The sequence below is a fragment of the Momordica charantia genome, assembly GCF_013281855.1.
Source record: "Momordica charantia cultivar OHB3-1 chromosome 9 unlocalized genomic scaffold, Mcharantia_2.0 BLBB01000009.1, whole genome shotgun sequence".
Lineage (NCBI taxonomy): Eukaryota > Viridiplantae > Streptophyta > Magnoliopsida > Cucurbitales > Cucurbitaceae > Momordica > Momordica charantia.
In genome coordinates, this window is record NW_028275167.1 from 19,608,036 (window position 1) to 19,635,744 (window position 27,709).

At 38.1% G+C, this 27,709-nt stretch overlaps 4 non-coding genes across 4 annotated transcripts; all 4 read left to right on the forward strand.

Moving 5' to 3' along the window:
• The first annotated feature begins 40 nt into the window (after positions 1–40).
• On the forward strand, positions 41–111 carry TRNAG-GCC (transfer RNA glycine (anticodon GCC)). The gene has a single exon. It is a non-coding gene; the product is annotated as a tRNA-Gly (tRNA).
• An 11-nt stretch (positions 112–122) lies between these two features.
• LOC148209153 (small nucleolar RNA snoR114) lies at positions 123–209 on the forward strand. The gene has a single exon (XR_015787507.1). It is a non-coding gene; the product is annotated as a small nucleolar RNA snoR114 (small nucleolar RNA).
• Positions 210–27,240: 27,031 nt separating this feature from the next.
• On the forward strand, positions 27,241–27,323 carry LOC148209154 (small nucleolar RNA snoR114). Its single transcript, XR_015787506.1, has one exon. It is a non-coding gene; the product is annotated as a small nucleolar RNA snoR114 (small nucleolar RNA).
• Positions 27,324–27,400: 77 nt separating this feature from the next.
• TRNAD-GUC (transfer RNA aspartic acid (anticodon GUC)) lies at positions 27,401–27,472 on the forward strand. Its single transcript has one exon. It is a non-coding gene; the product is annotated as a tRNA-Asp (tRNA).
• The last annotated feature ends 237 nt before the right edge of the window (positions 27,473–27,709 follow it).

The window sequence follows — 27,709 nt, forward strand, 5'->3', positions numbered from 1 at the left end:
GTATTAACTTACTTTGTAAAATAATCGTTAGAGAAGCAAAGCACCAGTGGTCTAGTGGTAGAATAGTACCCTGCCACGGTACAGACCCGGGTTCGATTCCCGGCTGGTGCATATTTTTTATCTTGCTACTATGAAATCTGTGCCGTTCGTGATTATGGATCGATCACAACCGTTTGATTCCAGACGAAATACTTGGCTCATCTGAGCTGTACTTTCTTTTCTTTTTAATTTTCTTGAATTATTTATAATTTGTTATTAAATAATGCTAATTCAAACAAAAAGTCGTTGTAGTATAGTGGTGAGTATTCCCGCCTGTCACGCGAATCGAACCCGCAACGGCGTGACCCGGGTCCGATCCCCGGCAACGGCGTTTTTATTTTATTTATCAACATTTTCTTCAATGTTGTTATTGTTATAACTATTATTTCTCCTAATACTTAACAAATAATATGAGCAAAATACTTAATTATAAAGCAAGCATGTAAAGCTTTGATAATTTTTTTTTTGGGATTTTGACATCATTTTATAATGCATAATTTTTAATATTTCGAAAACATTTTAGTATATATTTATCAATATATTTTTCGTATGAGTGTCTTAAAAAACCCTAACTCTAATATTTTCCATAAATAATCATATTAATCTATTGAGCTTATATAATACATAAATATAAATAATGAAAGAAGGAAAGTCATCATATTAATCTATTCAGCTTATACAATACAAAAATATATAGAAATAAATTTAATTATTATTAAATAATGAAAGAAGGAAAGTCAAGGACATTTTTTTGTAAATGTTGGCTCCATAGATTTTCAAAACTCTAATCCATGAAAACGGTTGTTGTGTAGTGGTTGAACCAATGCTTGAAAGCAATTTTAGCACGACCATGGTGCTAAATCATATATATGCTAGTTGCTCCTCAAAGTTAACACAACTCGGAACTTAGGCGTGCACTCGCCAAAGCCTAATGGAATCAAAGAACACATTCAGATATTTTGTCAAAAGTTCATAACCTTTCTCGTGCATAACGAAACTCGATTAAGTTTAAAAAGGGAAAAGAAAAAAAACGTTTTAACTTAATTAATTAAAAAGTTACAAAATAAAATTAATTACTTAATTAAAACGTTAAATAATTAATTCAATAACGTTCAAATAATTAAAAATAAATAAAACGTTTTTTCAAAACCATAAAAGAGATATTTAATTTTACCTTTTGTCAATACTTTTTGTCATTCACAACATTAATTTAATTCAATTGCGCTAATATTTAATTATTGTTTTTAAGAGGTTGAAAATTTAAAAATCAAAATTGTTGGGAGTCAAACTACACACAGTCGACCTGTTTAGCCAAAGCCAAAAGTGCCGAGCTAACAGGTCAACCTTAGTAACTTAGTGGGAGGAGCAGAGCGCTAGATCTTACCTAGCGCGATAGGGAACAGACCGATCAATAGCCAGGACCAGAGGTTGCTCGGGAGAGCCCGGTGCAAGTAAGGGAAAACCTCGATGGGATAGCTATCTACTCCATTAACGGCTATTAATACACCACTTCATCACTAGCCCAGGTATGAAATCTGTCTGATGCTGATCTATTGAACTCGGATCCTATATTGACTTGGACGTCTGAGTGGCTTACATCCTTACGGATACCTTCGAATTGCTCCCAAGTTAAGCCAGACGACCTAACAGGTCGCCCTTGGTGCCTAGACAGATTTTCGCATCAATAGTTGGCCCCGTCTATGGGAAATGCTGTCATAACCAGATCAAACAGATCGCTCAACCGCTAGTCATGATGGAAGGTTCCCAAACGTCAAGTAATCGAGAGTCGAAAGACTCGAAAGCTCGGCAGGTGCTTCCAAACCGCCAACAGGACGGAAGCACAAAACTCGGGCAGACTCCCAGAAGTTGAAGTCTCTCCTCCAGGTCGAGGTAGTGTTCGATCCCCAAGAAGAAATGGATGCCATGAGGGCCTAGGTCGCAGCCCTAATGGAGGCATTGCAGACGGCATGAGTGCTGCTCCTAGAGCTCGAAATCTAACGGGACCCCAGAAGGGGAAAGGCAAAGGCCACTGCGGCCGACCAGGAGAGATCAGTAAGGCCGAACCCATCAAAACTCGTCCTTGGAGGGAACGACCGCCCCCGAGGGCGAAGGGGGAGACCCCTCAACGAGGTTAGAGACGGTCAACAACAAGGACCTATTGCAGCAGTTTGAGCAGCTTCGGAATGAGCTCAAGAGCGACCTCCAGATGGTCCAAGGAAAACCGGTCTTGGATGACGACAAGCCCGACGAACCGCCCTTCACCCAGGTCATCTTGACCACGCTGATCTCATCCAAGGGGTGAAGGGATGTGAATCCCGGAGCGGAAGCAGATTTTCGGGATTCAAAATAGAAATTGAAAGAGGGAAAATACAGAGGAAACTTTACCTTTGAAGAACGTTTCTTCAACGAGTTTCTCTCAAACACCACCACTATGTCTTCCTCGCTATCCTCTTAGGTCTCGGGATCGTGCTGGTGGGAGCAATCCTTTGGAACGAGAGGGAAAAATTGAGAGAAAGAGCTTGATCTTTGAGAGAAAAACAATGGGGTTTTTTCTTAGTTTTGTTATGTTTTCTTAAACCATTGAAGAAGAAGAACAATGACGTGGGGTACAGCAACCCCCCAGTCCCCTGCAATTTTGGAGGAGAGTTAATATTAATATTAATATATATATATATAATAATTAAAATATATATAATAATAATATATATATAATTAATTAATCAAATTAATTAATATAATTAATTATTAATCCAATTAATAATTAATAAATATATATATACATACATAAATAATTAACACTTAATTATTTATTATAAAAATAGAATCATATTCTAAAACATTTCTCTCGTATAACCTATAGTTTTAATGTACATCTTATGCACATTATTTTAAACCTATAGTTTTAATACGAATCTCATTCATATTAATTTTATTTGAATCTCATTCAAATAATATCTCTCATAATATATAGTTTTAATTTACAATTAACTATATATATTATAATGTATCAATATACATATAATCCCTTAAGTAATTTGAACAATTCAAATTCTTCCAAAAAATTTGATCATCGTTTTACCCGTTATGAGCTAGCAAGGGGACCTAATGGACCTACAGATCCGAATCTCTAACGATGCAAGATTAATCGGTCAAACTCATTGACCGAGTTAATCTAGATTCGTTAACTACGGGTCATTCCACTAAAGACCCGTAGTTGCACTCTTCTCACTACAGAATGTTTTCGTGTCCATGGATACACGATCATTAATGACGAGTCAATCCTTCACGAGTGTTCGTAACTCATGTTGGGTCAAATTACCGTTTTACCCCTGAGTTACATCTTACTCCTTAAACACCACTGCTCCTCTAATGAACAACCCGGTTATGGTCCAACCAATAACTGTAAGTCCCTCTCGGCCAGTGAGAGGGTGGGGCCCCTTGTTCAAGTCCCGGAGTCAGCATTTAAGGGAACTCTCATCTACGTCCCTAAAGTTGGGGAGGAGTGAATTCCATCTTGTGAAGTTATGTTCCCAGCTCCCCACTCGGTCTCGTCTCCAAAATGGTAGGAATGTTGAGTCGGCGACTCGGGCCACTCTCACCCATACAGATCAAAGGACGAGCCCTCACGGGCAGAAGTTCATAACTCACTCAGGATTGAGAATGAGTTGTCTGGTCATCCTAAGAAATAGCAATCTATTAGTTAACGGTGTTACATCTAAAGATTGCATATTTCGCGGTCCGGTCTTATACAAACTCATTGTATAGGATATCCCCACTCGCATGTCTCCACACGAACGACCTGAATCGAGTCGTCTGTAACCTTTACAGAGTGGGCCGTATCCATAATGTTGTCAGGATAAGGTACCCAGCCTTATCCATAAACTATGGACCCTTTAGGTTATTCACGGGACATTATCCATTCATATATCAGGGGTATATCAAATATATACCCCGTATATCAACTATATACCCAGTATATATACTGTCCCGATTACATCATAAATAACCTTGGATGTTTAATTTATTGGATTTTGGACAATGCAAAGCTACGATTCAACAACAAATTTATTGAATAAAACTTTATTAAATAGACATTTGTTTTTACAAAATACAAACTACGAGTTTAGGGCAACACACCCAGCAAGGGGAAGCTTCTCAGCTTCGACAAATACGACGGGTCGACTGACCCGATGGACCATGCAGAAACCTATGAGTAATTGATGGACTTTCACACCTACCTCGACCTGATGAAATGCAGGGCGTGCTCAGTTACTCTGTAGGGCTCTGCGAGGAAATGGTACTGGAGCTACAACCCCACTTCATTTCCTCTTGAAGGTAGCTTCGCAAAGTCTTCATAGCCTAGTTCGTAGCTACTGCCCCATTCCATTTCCTTTTGGAGGCAGCTTCACAAAGCCTTCATAGCCCAATTCGTAGCTCAATAAGAAACCCAGCATTCAGCCCAGTATTTGCTTCCTATAAGGCAAAAGTCAGGGGAGAGCTTGAGAAACAACGTGAGAAGGTTCCTTGCCGTGCAAATCATGGTGTCCTGTAGTGAGGAGTTCGCCTGCTCGAAATTCCCCTCAGGAGTTCGACACGAGCAGCTGAAGTGGTCACTTACCAAGAAGCCCAAGCTCACCATCAAAGCTAGCATCTAGCTAGCTAGAAAGTTAATGCAGGCCAGTGAACTGATCCAGTTGAGGGAGGATCTGTCAAGAGCTAGCTCAACCCGTGAAAGAAAAGGTTATGATAGCTCAAGAAGGTCGTCGCAACGCCAGCGACAGTACGACCGCAACCCTCAGCGGAAGCAGGACTAAAAGCGCGGTCGACTTGAGAGGTATGATCGTTTCACACCTTTGAACATCCTTGTGCAGAAATCCTCATCAACATACAAGATTCGAAGCTCGACCTGCTCACCGAGCCCAACCCTATGCGTCGAGACCCTGAGAAGCGCAACAGGTCGAAGTTCTGCCACTTCCATGAGGACCAAGGTCACGCACCTCCAACTGTTACAACCTGAAGAGGCAAATTGGGGGCCTCATCCAGAAGGGGTATTTCAAAAAGTGTTGGATCGGTATGGAAACACTAGAGGGGGGTGAATAGTGTTGAAGATCAATTTACTAAAATTTTTCGAATTTAAGCATAAATCAAATAACCAAGTAAATTTTTTAAACAAAAACAATTTATGCAATATTTAAAGCAACTCACAATATCATGAAACAAATATTCAAAATAAGCACAATATATATTTGCAATAAAAGAAAATATACTTAAAAGATAAATTGCAATAAATAAAAAGTAAGGGATAGAGAAAACGTCATGCAAGAGATTTATAGTGGTTCGGCAAACCCTCGACCTACTCCACTCCCCAAGCACCTCTCGAGATTTTTCACTAAGTACGATCCTTTTACGGGTTCAAGATCGGAAACCCAGTCCTTTTGCGGGATCAAGACCAAACCTTACAAACCACTCTTTTTTAGAGGATCTAGAACTAAACTGAATCTTTTTCTTGGGACAAAGATTAAAACCCACGCTCCGTTCCTTTTACCGGGCTCAAGAACGAAACCCAAATAAGTGTGGAAATAAGAATTTTTCACACACTAAAACTCTCAAATTGAGTAGATTTACAAATTTAAGCTCACAAATACATCAATCCTGACAACAAGAAAATCTCTCACAAGAATAAAAATAGAAGTAGAATTGAGAGCTTAGAGAGAAGAACAATGAATTATAGAGGATTTAAAAATAAGAAAATTGGTATATTTAAAATGGGAGAGAATAGGGTTTAAATAGGTGAGGAAGCTGAGTAAAGTTGATTTGAAACTAAAATCAATTTGGACTATTTGATCTTAATGATTGAAGATGAAAGGTGGAGATTGAATTTTAAAAAGTAATGATTACACTATATTATAATATAATATATAATAATAATAATAATATATATATATATATATATATATGTAACGGTAACTATGATTTTTTTTCTTTTCAAACTGTAACTTTTTACCCTTTTTTTTAATCTTTCTTTCTCTTTTTTTTTTCTTTCTTTGTTCCTTTTTTTTTCAACAATACAGCTCGCCATAATATTTGTCCACGTCATCTGCTCGAGTATTTTCCGTTCAACTTGTTTCGATCATAACTTCTTCAATTAAACTCTAATTTGAGCCATTCAAATTGAGTTGGATTTGTCTTGTTATGCTCTACGCTATGGACACTCTGAAACACAAAAATCATCAATAAATTAAGTTTGTTATCATCAAAACATATGGTATGATTGAGGCTCGAAAAAGCCAACAATCTCCCCCTTTTTGATGATGACAAACCACTTAAGAAAAAATATCTTCAAAATGGCATAAGAAACATATTCAATAATATAACTTTATTTTTCTCATACTTTCTCCCCTTTTAGAATCAATAAAAAAGGATAAAGAAATATTTTCATTTTAATACAAATTGTAATAAGCACAAATCATCAAAACATATAAATTTAGAAGTTCACTTTCCATAAAAAAAAATGCAATCAACATAAATCAATAAGTATTTCATGACCACAAAGTAAAACATGAGACTCCCCCTAAATAAATGAATCATGTAATAGATTCACAAGGGCGATAGACTAAATTTTCAAATAATTTAGCACCAAAGTTTCTATAGAAAGCTTGAAATTTCCTTAAAAAAAAAATTATGGAGACTAACAATCAAACCTTCATATTTTTTCAACAAACATTACTCCCCCTAAAATTAAGCATACTCCAAAATATATCAAGATTGTTTCAAGATTTTAATAATAATGCTAAAATGCAAATATCATTTAATAACTCAAATAAATATGACATTAACCCAAAGATACCAACTTCAATAGATAAAATTTAAATAAATTTAAGCTCTTTGTACCAAAATACAAATTTTTAACGACAGACCAAATGATAGAAACTCAAGACAATGTCCTAAACAAGATACCAAAATGTTCCAATCAAAGATATATCAATTTCAATCCAATTATACCAATTGTTAAAAAAAATACCAATTGTTCTAAAAAGTAAACAAATTTGTTGAGATAAAAAGAATATTAATTTTAAGCAATAAAAACAACAGTTTCATTAATCAACCAATAGGAGTTCAAGAAACAAATAAACTATTAGAATTTCCCCTATAAAAAGTAATTCAACCATTAATTCCAAGTATCAAAAAAAAATGTTTAACATTGAAACTTTTTATAAAGATTCAAGCAAAGCAGATAATATATTCAACCTCGTATAACATAACAAAAAAAAATTAATGAAGAAAATTAACACTACAAACATCACTATCAAACAAACTCCTCCAATAACAAAATAATTTTATTTTCAAATTTTAACTTATGCTCCAATAATAACAAAAAAAATTAAACATATCCATAAAGAAATATCACAATAATATTGTCAATATCACAAAAAAACATATCAATGCTCGTTTAGAAATAACAAAGTTACCAAATAAGGTGATGTTCCACTTGAAGCACCAAAAGAGAGTTATAGAATTGCTTTTGTGATCATATTCTTTTTTAACCAAGCAACCATTTCAAATTTGAATTTTGGAGCCAACCTACAAAAGATTTTCAAAAAGATTTTGGTAGCCATACTTTATTGGGTCTATGTAGGTTAGTAGAATTAACTTTTGGAACCCATTTATTTTTAGTTTCATTTTTCATCACATTCAAATTGGGCAAATAACAAGTGTAAGATTTATGTCAAAATTTGCCAAAAGAAAAACACAAAATATTATGCATCAATTTTTCTCTTACAAGAAATTTATGCACATTCTTTTTCATGTAAGAATTCTTTCTATAAGCATGAAAATATTTTGGTCTATGGGATATATTTCTTTTTCCATAAAAATTAGGAGCATTTTTCAATGTATAGCAATTTGGTCTAATATGACCTTTAACTCCACAATAATGACATGTAGGCACAAATTTAGCATTATGCACCAATTTAGATTTAGTATGAAAAAGATTAGGCACAAATTTAGGTACATCATGCTTATGCACATCACACTTTGGCACAACATTAGACAGATTTTCATTATGCACATTAGAGGAAGCTTTCACAAAAATTGTTTTTGAAGTAGATGAAGTGGAACTCTCATCAACATAACCTAATCCTCTTTTATCATTACAAGATTTGCCAATATCAATAATTTTATCTAATTTTTGTGCACATGTCAACTTCTCAATGTTTTCTTTAGCACATTCAAGCTCATTTACAAGATTTGACTCTTTTTCTCTAAGAGCTTTAACAAGTTCATCTTTATCAAAAATATCATGCTCGAGAAGTTTAATTTTATCTAATAAAGCAAGCTTCTCATCACATGAAATTTCAATTACATCATGCTTCACAACATCGTTGACATTATTTTTCAAGCATGCATTTTCTTCAACCAAAGAATTATTTTCAATATTCAAAGCATTTATTTCATCTTTTGAAGATTTAATCTCATTAGACATGCTAGAATATTTCTTTTTGAAAGCTATGTATTTTGAGCATACTTTTTCAAATTCAAATCTAATTTCCTCATATGCATCCATAAGCTCATCATAAGAGGGTTTTTCAATACTTACCTCATTGTTGTCATCTTCTTCATTTCCAAATGCCATAAAGCAAATATTTGAAATTTCTTCATCTTCTTCGTTATTACTCTCGTCGGAGTCATCCCAAGTAGCTTTAAATACCTTCCTTTTGGATTTCTTTGAAGAAGACTTTAGTTGTGGACAATCATACTTCACATGCCCCACTTTCTTACACTCATAGCAAATAATATCTTCATGTTTATTGCTCTTTTCTCCTCTTGATTCTTGGTAGGAATTTCTTCTTGAGAACTGCTTCTTCTTAAAGTGGTTTTTGAATTTCCTCGTGAGATAAGCAAGTTCTTCTTCGTTGAGCTCAAACTCATCATTGGACTCCTTTTGGGTGGATGTGGACTTCAAAGCAATACTTTTCTTCTTTTTGGACTCATCCTCCAAGTGCTCCTTCATGGTAATCTCATGAGTCGTGAGTGAGCCAATAAGTTCCTCCAAAGGAAGTTTGGTGAGATCTTTGGCTTCTTGGATTGCCATCACCTTTGCTTCTCAAGTCTTAGGAAGAGACCTAAGAATTTTCCTAACATTTTCCGATGTTGTATACTCTTTACCAAGACCCTTCAAGGAATTTATAATGTTAGTAAATCGAGTAAACATATCGGTAATTGACTGATTAGCATCCACTTAAATAATTCATAATTATGAACAAGCATGCTAATTTTAGACTCTTTAACTTGGTTTGTTCCCTGATGAGTGATTTCAAGAATATTCCAAATTTCTTTAGCCGAAGTACACATAGATATTCTATTAAATTCATCCTTACATAAAGCACAATATAAACAATTCATAGCCTTAGCATTAAAAGAACACTTTTTCATTTCATTTTCATCATACTCATCTTCTAACTTAGACACATCTTTACCATATATTTTCTTCATGGGAATAAAAGGACCTTTAGCAACATTTAACCATAAATTAAAGTCAATAGATTGTAAATAGATTTTCATTCTAGCTTTCCAATATGCATAATTTGAGCCATCAAAGAAAGGAGGTCTAGAGGGAGATTGACCTTCAACAATTCCATTTACCAAAAAGTTTGTCATAATGCTCTAACAATTAAGTTTTTCAAACTTTTCAAAAAAAAATATTTTCAAAGATAATTTCAAAAATTTCTCAAATAATTTTCAAAATATTTTATGAGATAAAATTTTCAAAGAAGAGCAATCTTGCTACAAAATCACTTGTTGGAGAGAAACTCAACCAAAATAGTTTTTGAAATATATTTTTGATTCGAAAAAGAGCAACCCTCTCTGATACCAAATGTTGGATCGGTATGGCAACACTAGTGGGGGGTAAATAGTGTTGAAGATCAATTTACTAAAATTTTTCGAATTTAAGCATAAATCAAATAACCAAGTAAATTTTTTAAACAAAAACAATTTATGCAATATTTAAAGCAACTCAAAATATCACGAAACAAATATTCAAAATAAGCACAATATATATTTGCAATAAAAGAAAATATACTTAAAAGATAAATTGCAATAAATAAAAAGTAAGGTATAGAGAAAACGTCACGCAAGAGATTTATAGTGGTTTGGCAAACCCTCGGTCTACTCCACTCCCCAAGCACCTCTCGAGATTTTCCACTAAGCACGATCCTTTTACGGGTTCAAGATCGGAAACTCGGTCCTTTTGCGGGATCAAGACCAAACCTTACAAACCGCTCTTTTTACGGGATCTAGAACTAAACTCAATCTTTTTCTTGGGACAAAGATTAAAACCCACACTCCGTTCCTTTTACCGTGCTCAAGAACGAAACCCAAATAAGTGTAGAAATAAGAATTTTTCACGCACTAAAACTCTCAAATAGAGTAGATTTACAAATTTAAGCTCACAAATACATCAATCCTCACAACAAGAAAATTTCTCACAAGAATAAAATTAGAAGTAGAATTGAGAGCTTGGGGAGAACAACAATGGATTATAGAGGATTTAAAAATAATAAAATTGATATATTTAAAATGGGAGAGAAGAGGGGTTTAAATAGGAGAGGAAAGTGAGTAAAGTTGATTTGAAACTAAAATCAATTTGGGTCCTTTGATCTTAATGATTGAAGACGAAAGGTGGAGATTGAATTTTAAAAAGTAATGATTACACTATATTATAATATATAATAATAGTATAATATAATAAAATATATATATGTAACGGTAACTATGATTTTTTTTTTCTCTTTTTTTTCTTTTCCAAACGGTAACTTTTTACCTTTTTTTTCATTTTCATTTTTTTTTCAATCTTTCTTTCTTTTTTTTCTCTCTTTGTTTGTTTCTTTCTTTTTTCAACAATACAGCTCGCCATAATATTTGTCCATGTCATCTTCTCGAGTATTTTCCGTTCGACTTGTTTCGATCATAACTTCTTCATTTAAACTCTAATTTGAGCCATTCAAATTGCATTGGATTTGTCTTGTTATGCTCTACACTATGGACACTTTGAAAAACAAAAATCATCAATAGATTAAGTTTGTTGTCATCAAAACATATGGTATGATTGAAGCTCGAAAAAGCCAACAAAAAGCACGTGGGGCGAGCTCCTAGCGGAAGAGGAAATGAAGTAAGCAGGTCGAGACGAGAAAGACAGGAAAGGCAGAGGACGCGATCTCCCTAAAGCGCACAGATCGACATGACGTGATCAACGTGATCTTCGAAGAACCAAGTGGAAGCCAGACGGGGAACAAGCATAAGGCACTGGCACGAGAAGCCTGCCACGAAGTATGTGGGAGCTATGTGCAGCTCGCCCCCTACCAGATCACGTTTTCGGACGAGGACATGAAGGACCTGCATAACCCACACAACGATGCCTTGGTCATCGAGACCCAGATCGACCATGTTACAGTCAGATGCATATTGATCGACGGAGGTGCTTCTATTAACATTCTGTCATTTTCTACTTACATTACTTTGGGATGGGATCGAGGTCAACTCAGGCTGAGCCCCACTCTGCTGGTCGGTTTTGTAGGGGAACTGGTTAGACCTGAAGGATGCATAAGTCTTCCAATAACCCTGGGGAAGGGGAGCACCAAATCTCGAAGATGACAGAACTTGTGGTGGTTGAAGCCAGGTCGGCATACAATGCCATATTTGGTCGACCTGTTATCCGTGACGTACAAGTCGTGCCATCTACACTACATCAAGCAATGAAATATTCAACTCCTAAGGGAATGTGTACAATACGAGGCGAGCAGAAGACCTCGAGGGAACGCTACGTGGTAGCCCTCAAACCCACTTGCAACACAATCACTGGGGGCCCCGAGCTCCAGGTAGATAAGCCACTCGACGAGCAAAGTCGCGGAGAGCCCACAGAAGACCTAAAGCTTGTCCCACTGCTCGACCCAGAGAAGTATGCGAGCATCGGCACCAAGCTGAGGGCCGCCGAGAAAGAAGAGCTCGTCCAGTTCCTAAAAAGCAACACCGACGTCTTCACCTGGTCGCACGAATACATGTCTGGGATCGACCCGAACATCATGGTTCACCACCTTAATGTAGATCCTTCTGTGCGACCTATGAATCAAAAAAGACGCCCTGTAAATGTTGAAAGAAGCGCAGCCATTGTAGAAGAAGTCCAAAAACTTTTGAAAGCTGAATATATTAAGGAAGTTAAGTACCCTGAATGGCTCTCGAATGTAGTGTTAGTCAAAAAGTCAAACACGAAATGGAGGATGCGCGTAGACTTCACTAACTTAAATAGAGCATGCCCAAAAGATAGCTTCTCCCTCCCACAGATCGACCAGCCGATCGACGCGATAGTAGGGCACGAGCTTCTAAGTTTCATGGATGCCTACTCAGGGTATAATCAAATCAAGATGCACGCCCCCGACCAAGAGCACACCTCAGTCATCACCGACCAGGGGCTCTCTTGCTACAAAGTCATGCCTTTCAGATTCAAGAATGCTGGTGCGACCTACCAGCGCATAGTCAATAAATAGTTTGCCAACTAGATAGGTCAGAACTGAAGGGATGTGAATCCTGGAGCGGAAGCGGACCGTTGTTCGTGAAATTTGGGAAACAAAATCAATATGCAAAGAAAAACACAGAGGAAAATCATTACCTTTGAAGAACTTTTCTTCAACGGTTTCCACCCGAACACCACCACCGAGTCTTCCTTGCTATCCTCTTGAGTTTCGAGAACACGCTTGTGGGAGCGTTTCTTTTGGAAGAAGGGTGGATTTTTTAGAGAGATCGATTGAGCGAGAAGAATGAGAGTTCTGTGTATTTTTGTTATGTTCCTCTTTGTTTTTGCAGAACTGCAAAAAGGAAGAACAAAAACAGTGACGTGGGGAGTTACCCCACGTCACTTAACTGCCCACTCCCCTCCAAAATTGCAGGAGAGTAAATTATTATATATTAATATTATTATTAATAATAATAATTAATATATATATAATTTATTAATTAATCATATTAATTAATAAATATAATTAATTATTAATTCAATTAATAATTAATTAATAAATATATTATAAATCAAATAAATAATTAACACTTAATTATTTATTATAAAATTAGAATCATATTCTAAAACATTTCTCTCGCATAACCTATAGTTGTAATGTACATCTTATGCACATTATTTTTAACCTATAGTTTTAATATGAATCATATTCATATTAATTTTATTTGAATCTCATTCAAATAATTTCTCTCATAATATATAGTTTTAATTTATTATTAACTATATATTATAATGTATCAATATACATATAATTCCTTAAGTAATTTGAACAATTCAAATTCTTCCAAAAACTTGATCCTCGTTTTACCTGTTATGAGCTAGCAAGGGGACCTAATGGACCTACAGATCAGAAGCTCCAACGATGCAAGATTAATCGGTCAAACTCATTGACCGAGTTAATCAAGATTCGTTAACTACGGGTCATTCCACTACAGACCCGCAATTGCACTCTTCTCACTGCATAATGTTTTTGTATCCATGAATATACGACCACTAATGACGAGTCAATCATTCACGAGTGCTTGTAACTCAAGTTGGGTCAAATTACTGTTTTACCTCTGAGTTACATCTTACTCCTTAAATACCACTGCTCCTCTAATGAACAACCCGGTTATGGTCCGACCACTAACCGGAAGTCCTTCTCGGGCCAATGAGAGGGTGGGGCCCTTTGTTCAAGTCCTGAAGTCAGCATTTAAGGAAACACTCATCTACTCTCCTAAAATCGGAGATGAGTGAATTCCATCTTGTGAAGTTATGTTCCCAGCTCCCCACTCGATCTCGTTCCTAAAATGGTAGGAATATTGAGTCGGCTACTCGGGCCACTCTCACCCATACAGATCAAAGGACGAGCCCTCACGGTCAGAAGTCCATAACTCACTCAGGATTAAGAATGAGTTGTCTGGTCATCCTTAGAAAAACAATCTATTAGTTAACGGTGTTACATCTAAAGATTGGCTATTTCGTGGTCCGGTCTTATACAAACTCATTGTATAGGATACCCCCACTCGAATGTCTCCACACGAACGACCTGGATCGAGTCGTCTGTAACCTTTACAAAGTAGGCCATCCATAGTGTTGCCAGGATAAGGTACCCAGCTTTATCCATATACTATAGACCCTTTAGGTTATTCACGGGACATTATCCACTTGTATATCAGGGTATATCAAATATATACCTCGTATATCAGGGGAATATCAAATATATACCGAGTACATATACTGTCCCGGTTACACTAAAATAACCTCGGATGTTTAGTTTATTGGATTTTGGACAATGTAATGCTATGAATTCAACAACAAATTTATTGAATAAAACTTTATTGAATATACAATTGTTTTTACACAAAATAGAAACTACGAGTTTAGGGCAACACACAAAACAAGAACATGGTGGTGTACATGGACAATATGCTTGTGAAAAGCAAGAAGACAACCTCCCACATTGTCGACCTGACGGAGACCTTTGAGGTCCTCCGAAAGTATCGAATGAAGCTCAACCCAAAGAAGTGCGCGTTCGGGGTCTCCTCTGGCAAATTCCTGGGGTTCATGGTCAACCAGCACATAATAGAGGCAACCCCTGAAAAGATCCGAGTTGTATTAGATATCCAACCGCCTCAAAATTTAAAGTAGCTCCAATGTTTCAACGGAATGATCATCGTGCTGAACCATTTTGGGTTACGATCTACAGACAAGTGTCTGCTATTCTTCAAGGTGCTACGTAAGAAAGATCGTTTCGAGTGGATTTCAGAATGTCAAGTTGCATTCGATGAGCTCAAAAGTTACCTGAGCTCGGCAGCACTACTATCGAAGCAGCTGCCAGGCGAAGAGCTCACGTTATACCTCTCGGTGTCGACAAACGCGGTGAGCTCAGCACTAGTAAGACAGGACGGTGACTGGCGGAGCCAGATGTACTACACGAGCAAGTCTATGACGGACGCCGAGACCTGTTATCCACAAGTAGTGAAGTTAATGCTGACACTAACTGTTGCAGAGTGACGTCTCCGTCTTTACTTCCAAGCTCACAAGGTGAAGGTCCTCATTAACTTCCCCTGAAACGGGTCTTCCAGAAACTTGAGACCTCCGAAAGGTTCATGGGGCACTCGAGTTGAGTGAGTATGACATAACTTTCGAGCTAAAAGCCGTGATGAAGGGCAAGCGGTGGTCGATTTCGTCGCAGAGCTCACCCCCTTCACCAGCTCGGATAAAGAAAGCTAGAGTAGATGGGTCTTCAACGTCGACGGGTCCTCAAACGAGAAAGGCAGTGGGGCTGGAGTCCTTCTCCAGGCACTCAGTGGAGATCAATTTGAGTACGCAGTGAGGTTCAACTTCCCAGCCTCGAAAAATGAAGCAGAATATGAGGCGCTGATAACAGGTCTACGCATGGCTGAAGCCATGGGTGCTACACGCATAGACAAAGGAGCGACTCGCAACTTGTGGTCAATCAGATTACCGAAGAGTATCAGGCAAAAGATAGCAAGATGGAGAGGTACTTACACAAGTCACATGAGCTGCTAGCTCGGCTGTAGGAATACACCATAGAGTAGGTGCCCCGAGCAGAAAATGCCAACGCCGACGCCCTAGCAAAGCTCGCATCTTCCTACCCTACCGAGCTGCCCAGGTCTGTCCCAGTTGAAATTCTGGAGGCACCATTTGTTTAAGAACCAGAAGCGATGAATGTGGAAACCATAGGTCCAACCTGGATGGACCCTATAAAAGCCTTCCTACAAGGAGGAGAGCTACCCAAACAGGTCGATCTAAAGAAGATATGACGCAAGGCGACAGAGTACGTCCTCAAGGACGACGTGTTATACAAACAGGGATTCTCACTTCCGCTGTTGAGGTGTCTGGATCTAGAGGAAGCGAACTACACTCTAAGAGAGGTCCATGAAGGGGTATGCGGCAATCATGTGGGAGGCCGATCTCTGGTAGCTGAGTTGGTCAGGCGAGGCTACTATTGACCCACCAGGGGACGAGACGCCATGGAGTTCGCTCGCCGATGTGATCGATGCCAAAGATGTGCAACATCGATAAATCAGCCGCTCGAGCTCCTCATGCCTATCTCAGGCCCCTAGCCATTCGCATAATGGGAATCAACCTCATCAGACCCCTCCCACCTAGGAAGGGCCAAACGAAGTTCGTTGTGGTGGTCGTAGACTACTTTACAAAATGGAGGGAGGGCGAGCCATTGGCTACCATAACGGAAGCCAAAATCACGAACTTCGTGTGGACGAACCTCGTCCGCTGATTCAGCATACCTCACGCCACCATATCTGACAACGGAAAGCAATTCGATAACCCCAAGTTCAATAACTTTTGTGCACGGCTCGGAATAAAATATTTTAGCTCCTCCCTAGCTCATTCGCAAGCCAAGGGATAAGTAGAAGCCATGAACAAAATCATTAAACGTAACCTAAAGCTAAGATTAGAAAACCGCTAGGGTAGGTGGGCCGAGGAGCTACCCGAGGTGCTATGGTCGTATAGGACGACCACTCGAAACTTCACAGGAAAAACCCCGTTCACTTTGGCCTTCGGCTCGGAAGCCATGGTTCTGGTTGAGGTCAGTCTGCCAACAGCTTGGACCGAAGCCCTCGACACACCGTCAAACGACGAATAGCTCTGCCTGAGTCTCGACCTCCTTGAGAAAAGAAGAGAGATCTCACAGCTCGAACTAGCTGAGTATCAGAGGCGAGTGAAGCAACACTACGACACAAGAGTAAAGCCACGTCGCTTCCGACCTGGCGACCTTGTGCTATGCAAAGTCCTCCAAAAAGGAGGGGCCTTAGAACCAACCTGGAAGGGCCCATATCAGGTGGAGAGCGAAAAGCGACCTGGGACGTACACCCTAACAAACCTTGAAGGGAAGCAGCTATCCCACTCATGGAACGCACAACATTTACGCATTTACTATCGCTAAACTGCAACTCTTTTCCAATAAACGAGTTGAGTTACATTTAAATGGGGGCCTAACGTGCTTTGTTCTTCAAGAGCCAAAGTGTTGTCAATTGTTTAAGCGTGTGAAAGTACGAGCTAGCAAATACGTGGAATAAAAAAAATAGAAGAAAGAAAAAGGAGAAGGCCTCGGAACGTAATACATTAAGGAAAGACAATATGGTCATAACAAAAAGAAATGATGAAGAAGCAGTAGAGTCATGCGTCAAAAAGGTCGGACTGAGCAACCTTAGCCAGAGGATCGTTTTCCACGGGCGCAACAGGGGCAAGCTCGTCCAACTTATTCACCCTAGCTCGAATTACCTCTTCCAAAGCCATGGTCCCATCAGCAGAGACAGTCCACGACCTAACGTAGGCGCGTTTGAGAGGAACGAGGTCCAACTCGCTGTGGTGCTTCTCCAAGAAAACGAGGTTGAACTTGAAGTCGTCGTCTGCCAGTGCCTTGCTAAACTCCACGTAGCTCTCAACTCTTGAAACTTGGTATCCAGAAAAGTCTCATCCTTCAGGTTGGTAGCCATGGCAGCCTCAGCCCGTTGGAGCTTCTCCACCTCCGCCTGCAAGCTCTGATTGGCCAACTTCAGAGCGCCGACCTTAGAATCGAAGCTTTCCAAACGAGCTTGGGTGTTGTGCAGTTCTTTCCCCTTCGCCGCCAGCTCACCCTCAAGTTTCTCAACCTTTAAGCCAAAGGAGAACGCCTTCTTGGTCGCTTCCAACAACTTAACCTTGGTATCCCTGAGCTCGGCCTTGGAATGATCCCTCTCCTCTGAGGTCTGAACGTGTGCCACAGTCTCTTTCTCTACCCATCGACGCGACCCAAAAGCTCGGCCGCCACGAATACCATGGACTTGCACATAAGTGCGTGCACCTGAGAAAATAAGTATGTTCAGGTGATAATAAACGAACGGATGAAATATAGCTGAAAATAAAACTAACCTCAGCGGCGTGAACAATGGCGAGTTGGACAGTCTCACAGGCATCCCTAGAGGGTGAGCTAGCTCGCCCAATGGCTCGATACAAACTCGCTCGCCTTGCCACTTTGCGCACCAAAGCATTAATGCTCCCAGAGGTCGGGTGGGTCTTGAACGGCAACTCGAGGGCCCTTACTTAGCCGATCCTCTTGGTAGCAACAAGCCCGCTAGAATCGACCGTCACCACAGGCAGCCACCTTCTCGCCTTTATTGGGTGTCTGCAGACTCAGACTTGAACCTTTGTCCACCTTCTTCTTCTTCTTTCTCTTCTTCTCTGACGAGGTATGGGCTGTCAGGAGAGGAGTTGATTCGATCACGGAGTCAGGGTGTGGAGTAGCAGGGTCGACCCCATTGGGACCTCCCGTCGCGAACCTTAATAGGCGATGAGCTACTCCCCAACTCGGTTGTCCTCCTCTTCTTTCTCAATAGGAACGCTGGCAGCATATCTACGAAGAAGCTCACAAGTCAGCTCTCTTCATGGTCATAGTCTAAACCAAAAAGATGACGTACCTTCAGAGTTGACTAGGGAGAGAAGCGATGAAAGCGACCTCAAATAACTCGAAGTGCGAGGGTCTGGGACGGCTTCCGTGAAGACGTTCAGGCTGCAGTCATAAAGATTGTCGTCCACGAGGAGTTCTAAGTAATGTCGGTCGCCCCGAGACAGCTTGGGAATTCTCTGGAGATAGTCAAACATTAGCTCATTCGGCCTAGGAACAGGTCGGGGAAGAGCTGTGTAAGCATGAATCAAAGTTAGGTATAAAGATGGGAGCAAAAGTCATCGACGACTAAAGAAGGACTTTACGTAAGCGGCTAAAGCTGCACGACACTCGACAGCTCAGCTCGCCCTCTGGTCCCTTTGCTTACCAATCGCCAAAGACGTAAAACCAATTTTCCTTCCAGTGGTGAACTGAAGAGGGGCCCCGCACCAACTTCCCTGCACCCTGATGACCAGTTAAGTAGTACCGACCTAGGTTTTTGAGAATGTGTTTGACAGTATAACAACAGAGAAATTGAGGGATGGATAGGTATTCCACGACAAGGGTATCCACGCTGAGCCCTCACCATAACATCCAGCAGCCGAGCAGAATCCCCCACCCATTGGGAGCGAGCTGGGCCAGTGCTAGGTTCACGGTGGCAAGGAACTCTTGTGCGATAGGGTGAAGGGGAAATTGAATCCTGAAGTCGAACATCTTCTCGTATAAGGCGACGTGCCCTTCAAAGGGGGGCGGGGGGTTATCTACGGTCTTGTCCCGCCTAGGAAACTTCATACCTATAGAATGAGGAATCTCGTATCTATCCCTAAAGAAGGTTAGCGACCCCTCCTTCAGCTCGGAAGGGCTACCAGCTAGTCTGTCCGGGGACCTAGGGGGAGGGACGTAGGCTTGAATCTCCATGCCTTAAGGAAGGTCGTCCCCACCGGCATGGGAAGAAGACCTATAGCTAGAGGTGCCACCCAAGGCTATTCCCTCAAGGAACGACCTACCACTAGGCGAAGCGACGAGAGAGGACTCTCCTAAGGGCGACTTGAAGCTCTCCTCCGAGCTCGCCCTCCTAGACCTAGAGCTACCATTACACCTATCTGACATTACTAACTACAGCGAATTTACAAATAAGGGATGAGCTACTAACCTCGGCACTGGAGCAGGAAAAATCTTGGAAGCATGAAATGAAGGAGAAGCCCTCGAGTATATAAACACACGAGGGACACGATTCTTGTCGTACATGTGTCCCTCCATAGACGGTCCAGATCGTGAGCCAAAGCAACGGTTAGGTGCTCAAGAATGCCTCGAGGGTCATGTCCAACTTGAAACTCTTGGACGGCTATTGAATACCCTTGTCGGAGCGACCAATTGGTCCACGTCCATAACAGCTCAGAGAGGAGGTCAAAGACAGGTCATCTGCACTCCCGCCAACGTCTCTCAGGTGAGTGACCCATCACCCGACCTGAGAGGGGGACAATGTTGGGAGTCAAACTGCGCACAGCCGACCTATTCATCCAAAGCCAAAAGTGCCGACCTAATAGGTCGATCTTAGTAACTTAGTGGGAGGAGCAGAGCGCCAGATCTTACCTAGAGCGCAAGGAACGGATCGGTCAATAGCCAGGATCGGAGGTCGCTCGGGAGAGCCCGGTGCGAGTAGGAGAAAACCCCGATGGGACAGCTATCTACCCTTCAACTGCTATAAATACACCACTCCATCAACAGTCCAAGTATGAAATCTGTCTGATTCTGATTTGTTGAGCTCGGATCCTATACTGACTTGGGCGTCGGAGTGGCTTAACTCCTTGTAGGTACCTTTGGATTGCTCCCAAGTTAAGCTAGACAACCTAATAGGTCGCCCTCCATGCCTTAATAGATTTTTGCAACAACAAAAATGAAGAGAGAACTCAAGATTGAATTGAAATTTTCAAAATAGAAATGGGAGAGAGCTCAAGATTGAAAGAAAATTAAAAGAAGAAAAGTATGAATCCGTGTCGTCAGAAATCATGGGTCGTCACAGTCGTCTGATGGAAAAAAAATAATAAAATTATTGTTTTTAAACAAGTTCCATTAATTCTACCTTCTTTTTGATCTTTTAACAAATAATTTAAAGTATATAAAATATAATTTGTAATTTAAACATATAAAAAGATAAATAATTATTTTATAAAAAAGTTATTCAGAAATTAAGCATCAATTAGATCCATGTACTATTGATATAATATGTTATATAGTTTGTTAGAGCTAAATCACAGACAAAAAAGAGTAGACAATTTGGGAAATCAAATTATATAAATGGCTTAATTATTTTTACGCACTCTTAGAATATATATTTAATAAACAATTAAACATAAATTTTAAAATTGGAAAAAACTGATTTTTTGGACCATTCAAATCAAATATGCAGACAATTCACGTCCCTAAATAATCTCAAAATTTAAAATCACTTCATTATAACATCTCATAACTTACTGAAGGAAAAAACTTCCATCTTCTTCCACTTTTTTCTTACGTTTCATTTAGAAGTTTGTTGCAATTCTAGCATTTTTCAGCAACAATAATGAACCCTTTTTGTGCTCTAAATTTTTGGGGGATTTTGCAGTTGATTTTATTGTAGATTTGAATTGCGAGGTTGTCGCAGCATGAGTGTCGTTATCACTGCAAACTCGACATCGTGGAGGGACGTCACTGACGCAAGGGAGTCACACCGCCGTGGAGGGCTGTCGCCACCACTGCTGTTCAAATCTCGAAACACGTTGCCGACTGCTGCCAATCGTCATTTGTGGTGGATTGCACCATCACAAGTTTGTCGTTGCTTGGGTGTCATCGGTAAAAGAGGGACTCAGCCCTACTTTCAAAAGGGAGACAAAAAGAATAGAAAACCTAGGGTTCTATTTCTTAGAATTTCGAAGTAAATTACCTATTTAACCTCGTCATATTTTAATTTCTAATTAATAAATTTAAACTAAAAACCCAATTCAGTACAATTTTTATTTTCTTTTCATTTCCGATCAACATCCAAACAAAGAAATCTAATTTAATTCGTTTCAAATCATTCTCGTTCCAAACAAGATAAAGAATTTAAAATCATTTCTTGAATTTCAAATAACAGAATTTAAAATCATTTTTTCAACTTTCTTGACGCCAAACAAAGGATAAAAGAGAAAATAGATATCTCATCATAGAGAAAAATGGTATATACCATATTGAGATATATTATTATTAGATAAAAAAAATATTATATAACTTTCTAGTTTAGTATATATAACAACGACAAGTATAAATTATATAACCTTCTGTAAGAGTACATGTTTATCATACTCCATATTAAAACATTAAAATGGAAAATATAATCTCAATAGTTTAGTATATATCAATAAAAAGTATATATTATATAATCTTTTGGAGAAGTATATGTTTATCATACAGTCGGAAAAAGAAAAATAATGAGGGGAAGAAGATAATCAAAATATGGAAAGAATATTTTTGAGGAGTATATCTGTCTTACTATTACAAAAAGACTCGAAAATAAAAAATTACCCGTCGGAAAATTAAGAAAGAATAAATTTGTGACTTGTGAGGAAAGATAGAAAAAAATGTAACGATGGTTTCCGACGAGGAAAATAGAAAATTTGAATAAATTTGTGACTTGTGAAGAAAGATAGAAAAAAAGTAATGACGATTTCCAACGAGGTGGAAAATAGAAAATTTGAGGGTTTTTATTATAAATGGAAGGATTTAAAATTTATGATTGATGGAAGAAAACTCGAGAGTAAATTGGATGGACCATAGGATAATAAATTTTAAAAGTTTGGATATATCATATTTAATAGGTCGAAATGTAACTTTTAAATAAATATTAAATCTAATTATTTAAATAAAACATAAACTCAATAAATCAAATAGTATTGATTGAGGGTAAATTTGGGATAAACAAAAAATTTAAAATGTTGAAATCCAAAAATGAAATTAACTAAAACATAGGTCATTTATTAAATATGGGTTATATTTTGACCATTGGAGTTGGATTGAGTGCAGCACCTCACGTCATTACAAGAATTTTCAATTTAGACGACGAAAGTTTTGGCTACGGAATTAATTTCATTGCAATAAGATAGCTTTGGCGACGAAATTTCAATTTCATAACCACAAGTTTCAATTGCGACGAAATTTCAAGTCGTTGCCAAAAACAGTTTAAAATTTATTACTCGTTGATGCAGAAATTTACCCTTATGGGATTCCACCAAATTCGCACCAATCTTCTAAAAGGGATTGACGAGACCTACAAAACAGAACAACATTAAACACCGGTGTGGCTCCTGCCACACAGGCTCCGATGCTTAAGTCAAAATCGGAGTAGTTGAGTATAAAGTATATGGTATTGTGCGAAAAACGATGAATTTGCCTTCAGCCGCTCGCGCATTTAGGGTCTGGCTTACCCTCGTATTTATAGAAGTCAAATTCTAATCCCTTCACGATTTATATCAGTTGAACCCTCCCTTTAGGATTTACATTAGTCAAATCCTTATGCACTCAAGAGATCTTAAACGAAGTGGGCCTCATGTTGTATGATTTCAGGGCCGAGACCAAATCAATTCGGATTGGGCCTGCACAGGGGTCGAGGTTCATCGGAGAGATTCTTGACCATGCTCGGCACCAATGTCTGATCGGTGTCGAGCACTGCATGGTGTCGACCTCGGGACGGCTATGGCCGACTCAGGTCGCTGGGTCCTGACCCACTTACCTCTCTACGGGTCCGCTCCTTCTTCCGCTCTCTTTCCTCTTTTTAGTTGTTTAGTCTGATCTCTATTTTCTTCCTATAATAGTAGCCCTCACTCTCAAAATTGAAGCATAGAGCATGCTAGAGCTTCTATATTGAGAGTATTTGTCGTTGTTAGTTATCGTCTCTATGAGTTGGCTGCTATAGCTTCATTTTCTTTGTTGTAGTTGGCTATGATCAAGTCTCTAAGTACTGAGAGCATTTGTCGTTGTCAATTGTCGCTTTATGGGCTGACTGTTATAGTCCCCATTCTCTTTTGTCGTAGTTGGAACACTTGTCGTTGTCAGTTGTCGCTTTTTATGGGCTGATTGTCATAGTCCCCATACCCTTTTGTCGTAGTTGGCTGCAATCAAGTCTCTTAGGCACTGTTATATGGTTAGTTTTAACCGTTAGATTTTGGCCTTGAGATCTAACTTTCAGCAGGGCCAGTGGTACTTCCTTTGGATTTCTAACCTATTTGGCTTTTGCCCATCGTTTTATAGCCAAGAGTTTACTCTTAGGTTTCTAGCCTATTTGGCTTTTGCCCATGGTTTTATACCTTAGATTTACTCTTGAGTTTCTAACCTATTTGGCTTTTGCTAATGATTTTATACCCTGAGTTTAGTTGGCACCCTTGGGTTTCTAACCTATTTTGGTTTTCGCTAAATGATTTTATGCCCTGGGTTTCGTTGACTGGTTTGGCATGCCTGCTTTTTAAGTCTGTCCTAGTTCGAGTTCTTTGACCAGCTTCAACCATCCCGAGCAAGAATAACTCTCGGTTTACCTTCCTCTTCGGATGACAATCATCTGAACGTTGTTGATCCAGAGTTCATATTGTTAGCTTTTAGATCTGAGTCGTTCCCACAGGCGGCGCCAATTGTTGATCCAGGAATTTGGCCTTCTAGGATTCCGCCAAATTCACACAAATATTCCAGAATAAAAGGGATCGACTAGGCCTGAAAAACAGAATAGCACTAAAGACCGGTATGGCTCGAGTAACGCAAACATAGGTGAGAATCCAATGCCCCGAAAACCTAAGGGTTCCTCCGCAAGGTTCCTCCACGGATGGTGAGTCAGGGCCTAAGATTAGGCCGAAAGGCGTAGTCGATGGACAATAGGTGAATATTCCTGTACTACCCCTTGTTGGTCCCGAGGGACAGAGGAGGCTATGTTAGCCGAAAGATGGTTATCGGTTCAAGGACGCAAGGTGCCCCTGCTTTTTCAGGGTAAGAAGGGGTAGAGAAAATACCTCGAGCCAATGTTCGAGTACCAGGCGCTACGACGCTGAAGTATAAAGTGTAGGGTGTTGTGAGCATAGCAAAGAGTAGAGATTTGTCGCCCCCTTTGGGGTTTGACTTACTTCACTATTTATAGAAGTTGAATCTTGATCCTGCAGGGATTGTGGAATTTGAATATTAATACATCTAGAAAATCTGGTCATCTGAATCTAGGGAGGTCTTCTCCTTTTGAATATAGGATATATTCTCATTAATCTAAAAGAACAACTCTTGAATCCCTTAAATAAAGGGAATTGAGATTTTGTCATCCATAACATTACTCAAATTTTATGGCCATGAAACTGAAATTGGTCGCTTGAGGTACTTTTCGACAATGATTATGTATTTGCGTCGCCAAAAAGTTTTCCGCATATTTTTCTGGAAATCTTTTTGGCGTAGAAAATCCCACTTTTATTTCAAAACATTTGACGACGACACGTACATTTTCAAGCCAATCATATCTTTAGCAACGACATTTGCAAGTTGATACCAAAACTTTCATGTACTTAAATATGGCGACAGAATCGAAATTCGTTGGCAGAGTTAGTTTTTGGCGACAATCGTGTAATTTCACGCCAAAGCACTACAAGAATTTTCATTTTTTGGCGATAGAAATTCCATTTTGTCACGAGCAGGGGCGGATTTATGTTGGGCCGGGGCTCGAGCCCCTCTTTGGCCCCTCCTCAAATTTGATGCGCGCCTGAGTTCGAACTTTCGTTTGCACGCCTGTTTTGTTTTGTTTTGTTTTGTTTTTGTTTTTTTTTTTTTTTTTTTACTTTTTTAATGTAATTCATGTTCGTGCGCTTTTTTTTTCTTTCTAATCTAACCTAATCTAATTTAGTTTTATTATTATGTCTTTTAATGTAATTCTCATTTCCGTGACTTCTGATCAAGCCCGCTTTTGGCGCTTTTAAATTTTTTTAATTTGAAATTTTTTTTTCATAATTCGTGATTTTCGCATATGTAATTCATTTTAATTTGTAATTTTCCCTTTTTCTCAATTCAATTTTTCTTGTGATTTTTATAAAAGGAAAAATTTTTAGCCAATTTTACATTTAAATAAATAAAAGAAATCATAGATTAAACCAATTGAAAAAATTACAAATTTTCTATACAAATATGTCAATTTTTTTCCTTTTTTACAATCAAATATGTAGATTTAAAAAAAATGAAAAGGAAGATAATATATAAGTTGGTACGACCTTTTTGTTGCACCTAATATGAAGATTTATTTTTTTTTTCAGTTTATACATTGGCATTGTATATAGGTGATTTTTTTATATAAATTATTGTACTGATATTTTTTTCCCTCTTTAAATCATCATTTTCATGTTCAATTGTTCTTATTTTGTATAATTTTTAATTTCAATGTTGCACCATGTGAAGAAATCGGAAATTTGGAAGTTTATTGTCTAAGGTACATTTTTATTAACTTTACATCTTATATACTATGAATTTTACTATTTGACATTATTTTAAATATAATGGTTAGTAAAAGTTTGGACTAGAATATAAAAGTGTCATGTTTCACATCCTTTTAAAAGTTTAGACTAAGAATATAAAATTGTCATGTTTCAACTACTTTTATAAATATAATTATTATCAGGCTTCAAAAAAAAAGTAATAAATATAATTATTATCATTCATATTTTATATGTTTAACTTTTTATTTTACTTTTATTAATATTCTTATAAATTTAATTTAGAATCTAAATAGAGATACTATGAAACAAAATCGATCAAGTCATAATCTTGAAAAATAATAATTGTTCTGATAGATATTTTACATAAGTAAATTTAGAAAAATTACCGACAAATTATGGTCTATTGTGTATTTCAATTGTAATATTCAAGACTAAATTTATAGAGCAAATATAAAAAAAAAAAAAAAGATTAGCCTTAAAATTACTTTTATAAATTATTAGAATTACTGATTTGTAAACCAGTATAAACCCTCCCTCAACAAAATTTATGGATCCGCCATTGGTTGCGAGAAATCAACTTTGAAAATGAATATATTTCATCTCCAAAATAATGGGCGATTTTGGCCATCAAAATTTTGGACGAAACGAAAACATGGCGAGTATGGAGGAATCACGACGAAATTTAATAATTTTTAGCGATGAAATTAATTGCATTGTGCATTGTTTAATACATGAATATATTTCATGTGCATTATTTTGCCCGACTACTAAATTTGATTCCAGCTTTATTTCATGGACCAACATATAACCAAAAATTGTCTATAATAAAATTTACATTAACCCTTGAAAATTCAGGTTGAAACTCATTAAATGAATTCTTATTTGTGGATGAAGCAAGTGATCTATTTCCTTGGAGAGAGGATTGCCCATTCTGTTAAAAAAGACCACAAACTATGGAGAATAATTCTTTTATATTCATAAAGTATATGAGACATATAATTCACTTGGGATATTGAAAATTTCACAATAAAAATGGACCAGAAAAGCATATCAGATTGAAAATTTCAAAATAAAAATAGCAACCGCTCAAGATTTAAAGAAAATGGGAAAGAAAAACTTTGAGCTCAAATGGGAAAATAGAAACAACAAAACTTTATTAAACTTATTGTGAAAAACAATTAAATGAAACACAACGTACCAGTGGTCTAGTGGTAGAATGGTACCCTGCCACGGTAAAGACCGGGTTCGATTCCTGGCTTGTGCAGAAATTTGATATCCAGCCATGAAAAAATCTGTGCCGTACGTGATCGTTGGTCTATCACAACTGATCCTAGATGAAAGATTTGGCGCATCCGAGCTGGATTTTACTTTTCGTTTTCATTTTTTTGGAAAGTATTATTATTTGTTAAAAGTGTAAAGTCACTTTATAAACAGAAAGTCGTTGTAGTATAGTGGTGAGTATTCCCGCCTGTCACGCGGGTGACCCGGGTTCGATCCCCGGCAACGGCGATTTTCCATTTTTTATCTTTTTTTATCAACATTTTCTTTGTTGTCACTTGTATGTTTTCTCTGTTCCTTCATCACTCAATTTGTCGCTTGGTGCTACGTATATGGTTCAAAATATGGCCACTTAGTTAGTCTCTCCCCCACCAAATCTAATCGCTTCATGTTTTACTATTTGTTGTTGTTTATGTAATTTTTCATAATAATTTTGATATAAATGTAGGAGTGCGGAATTGAATCTTC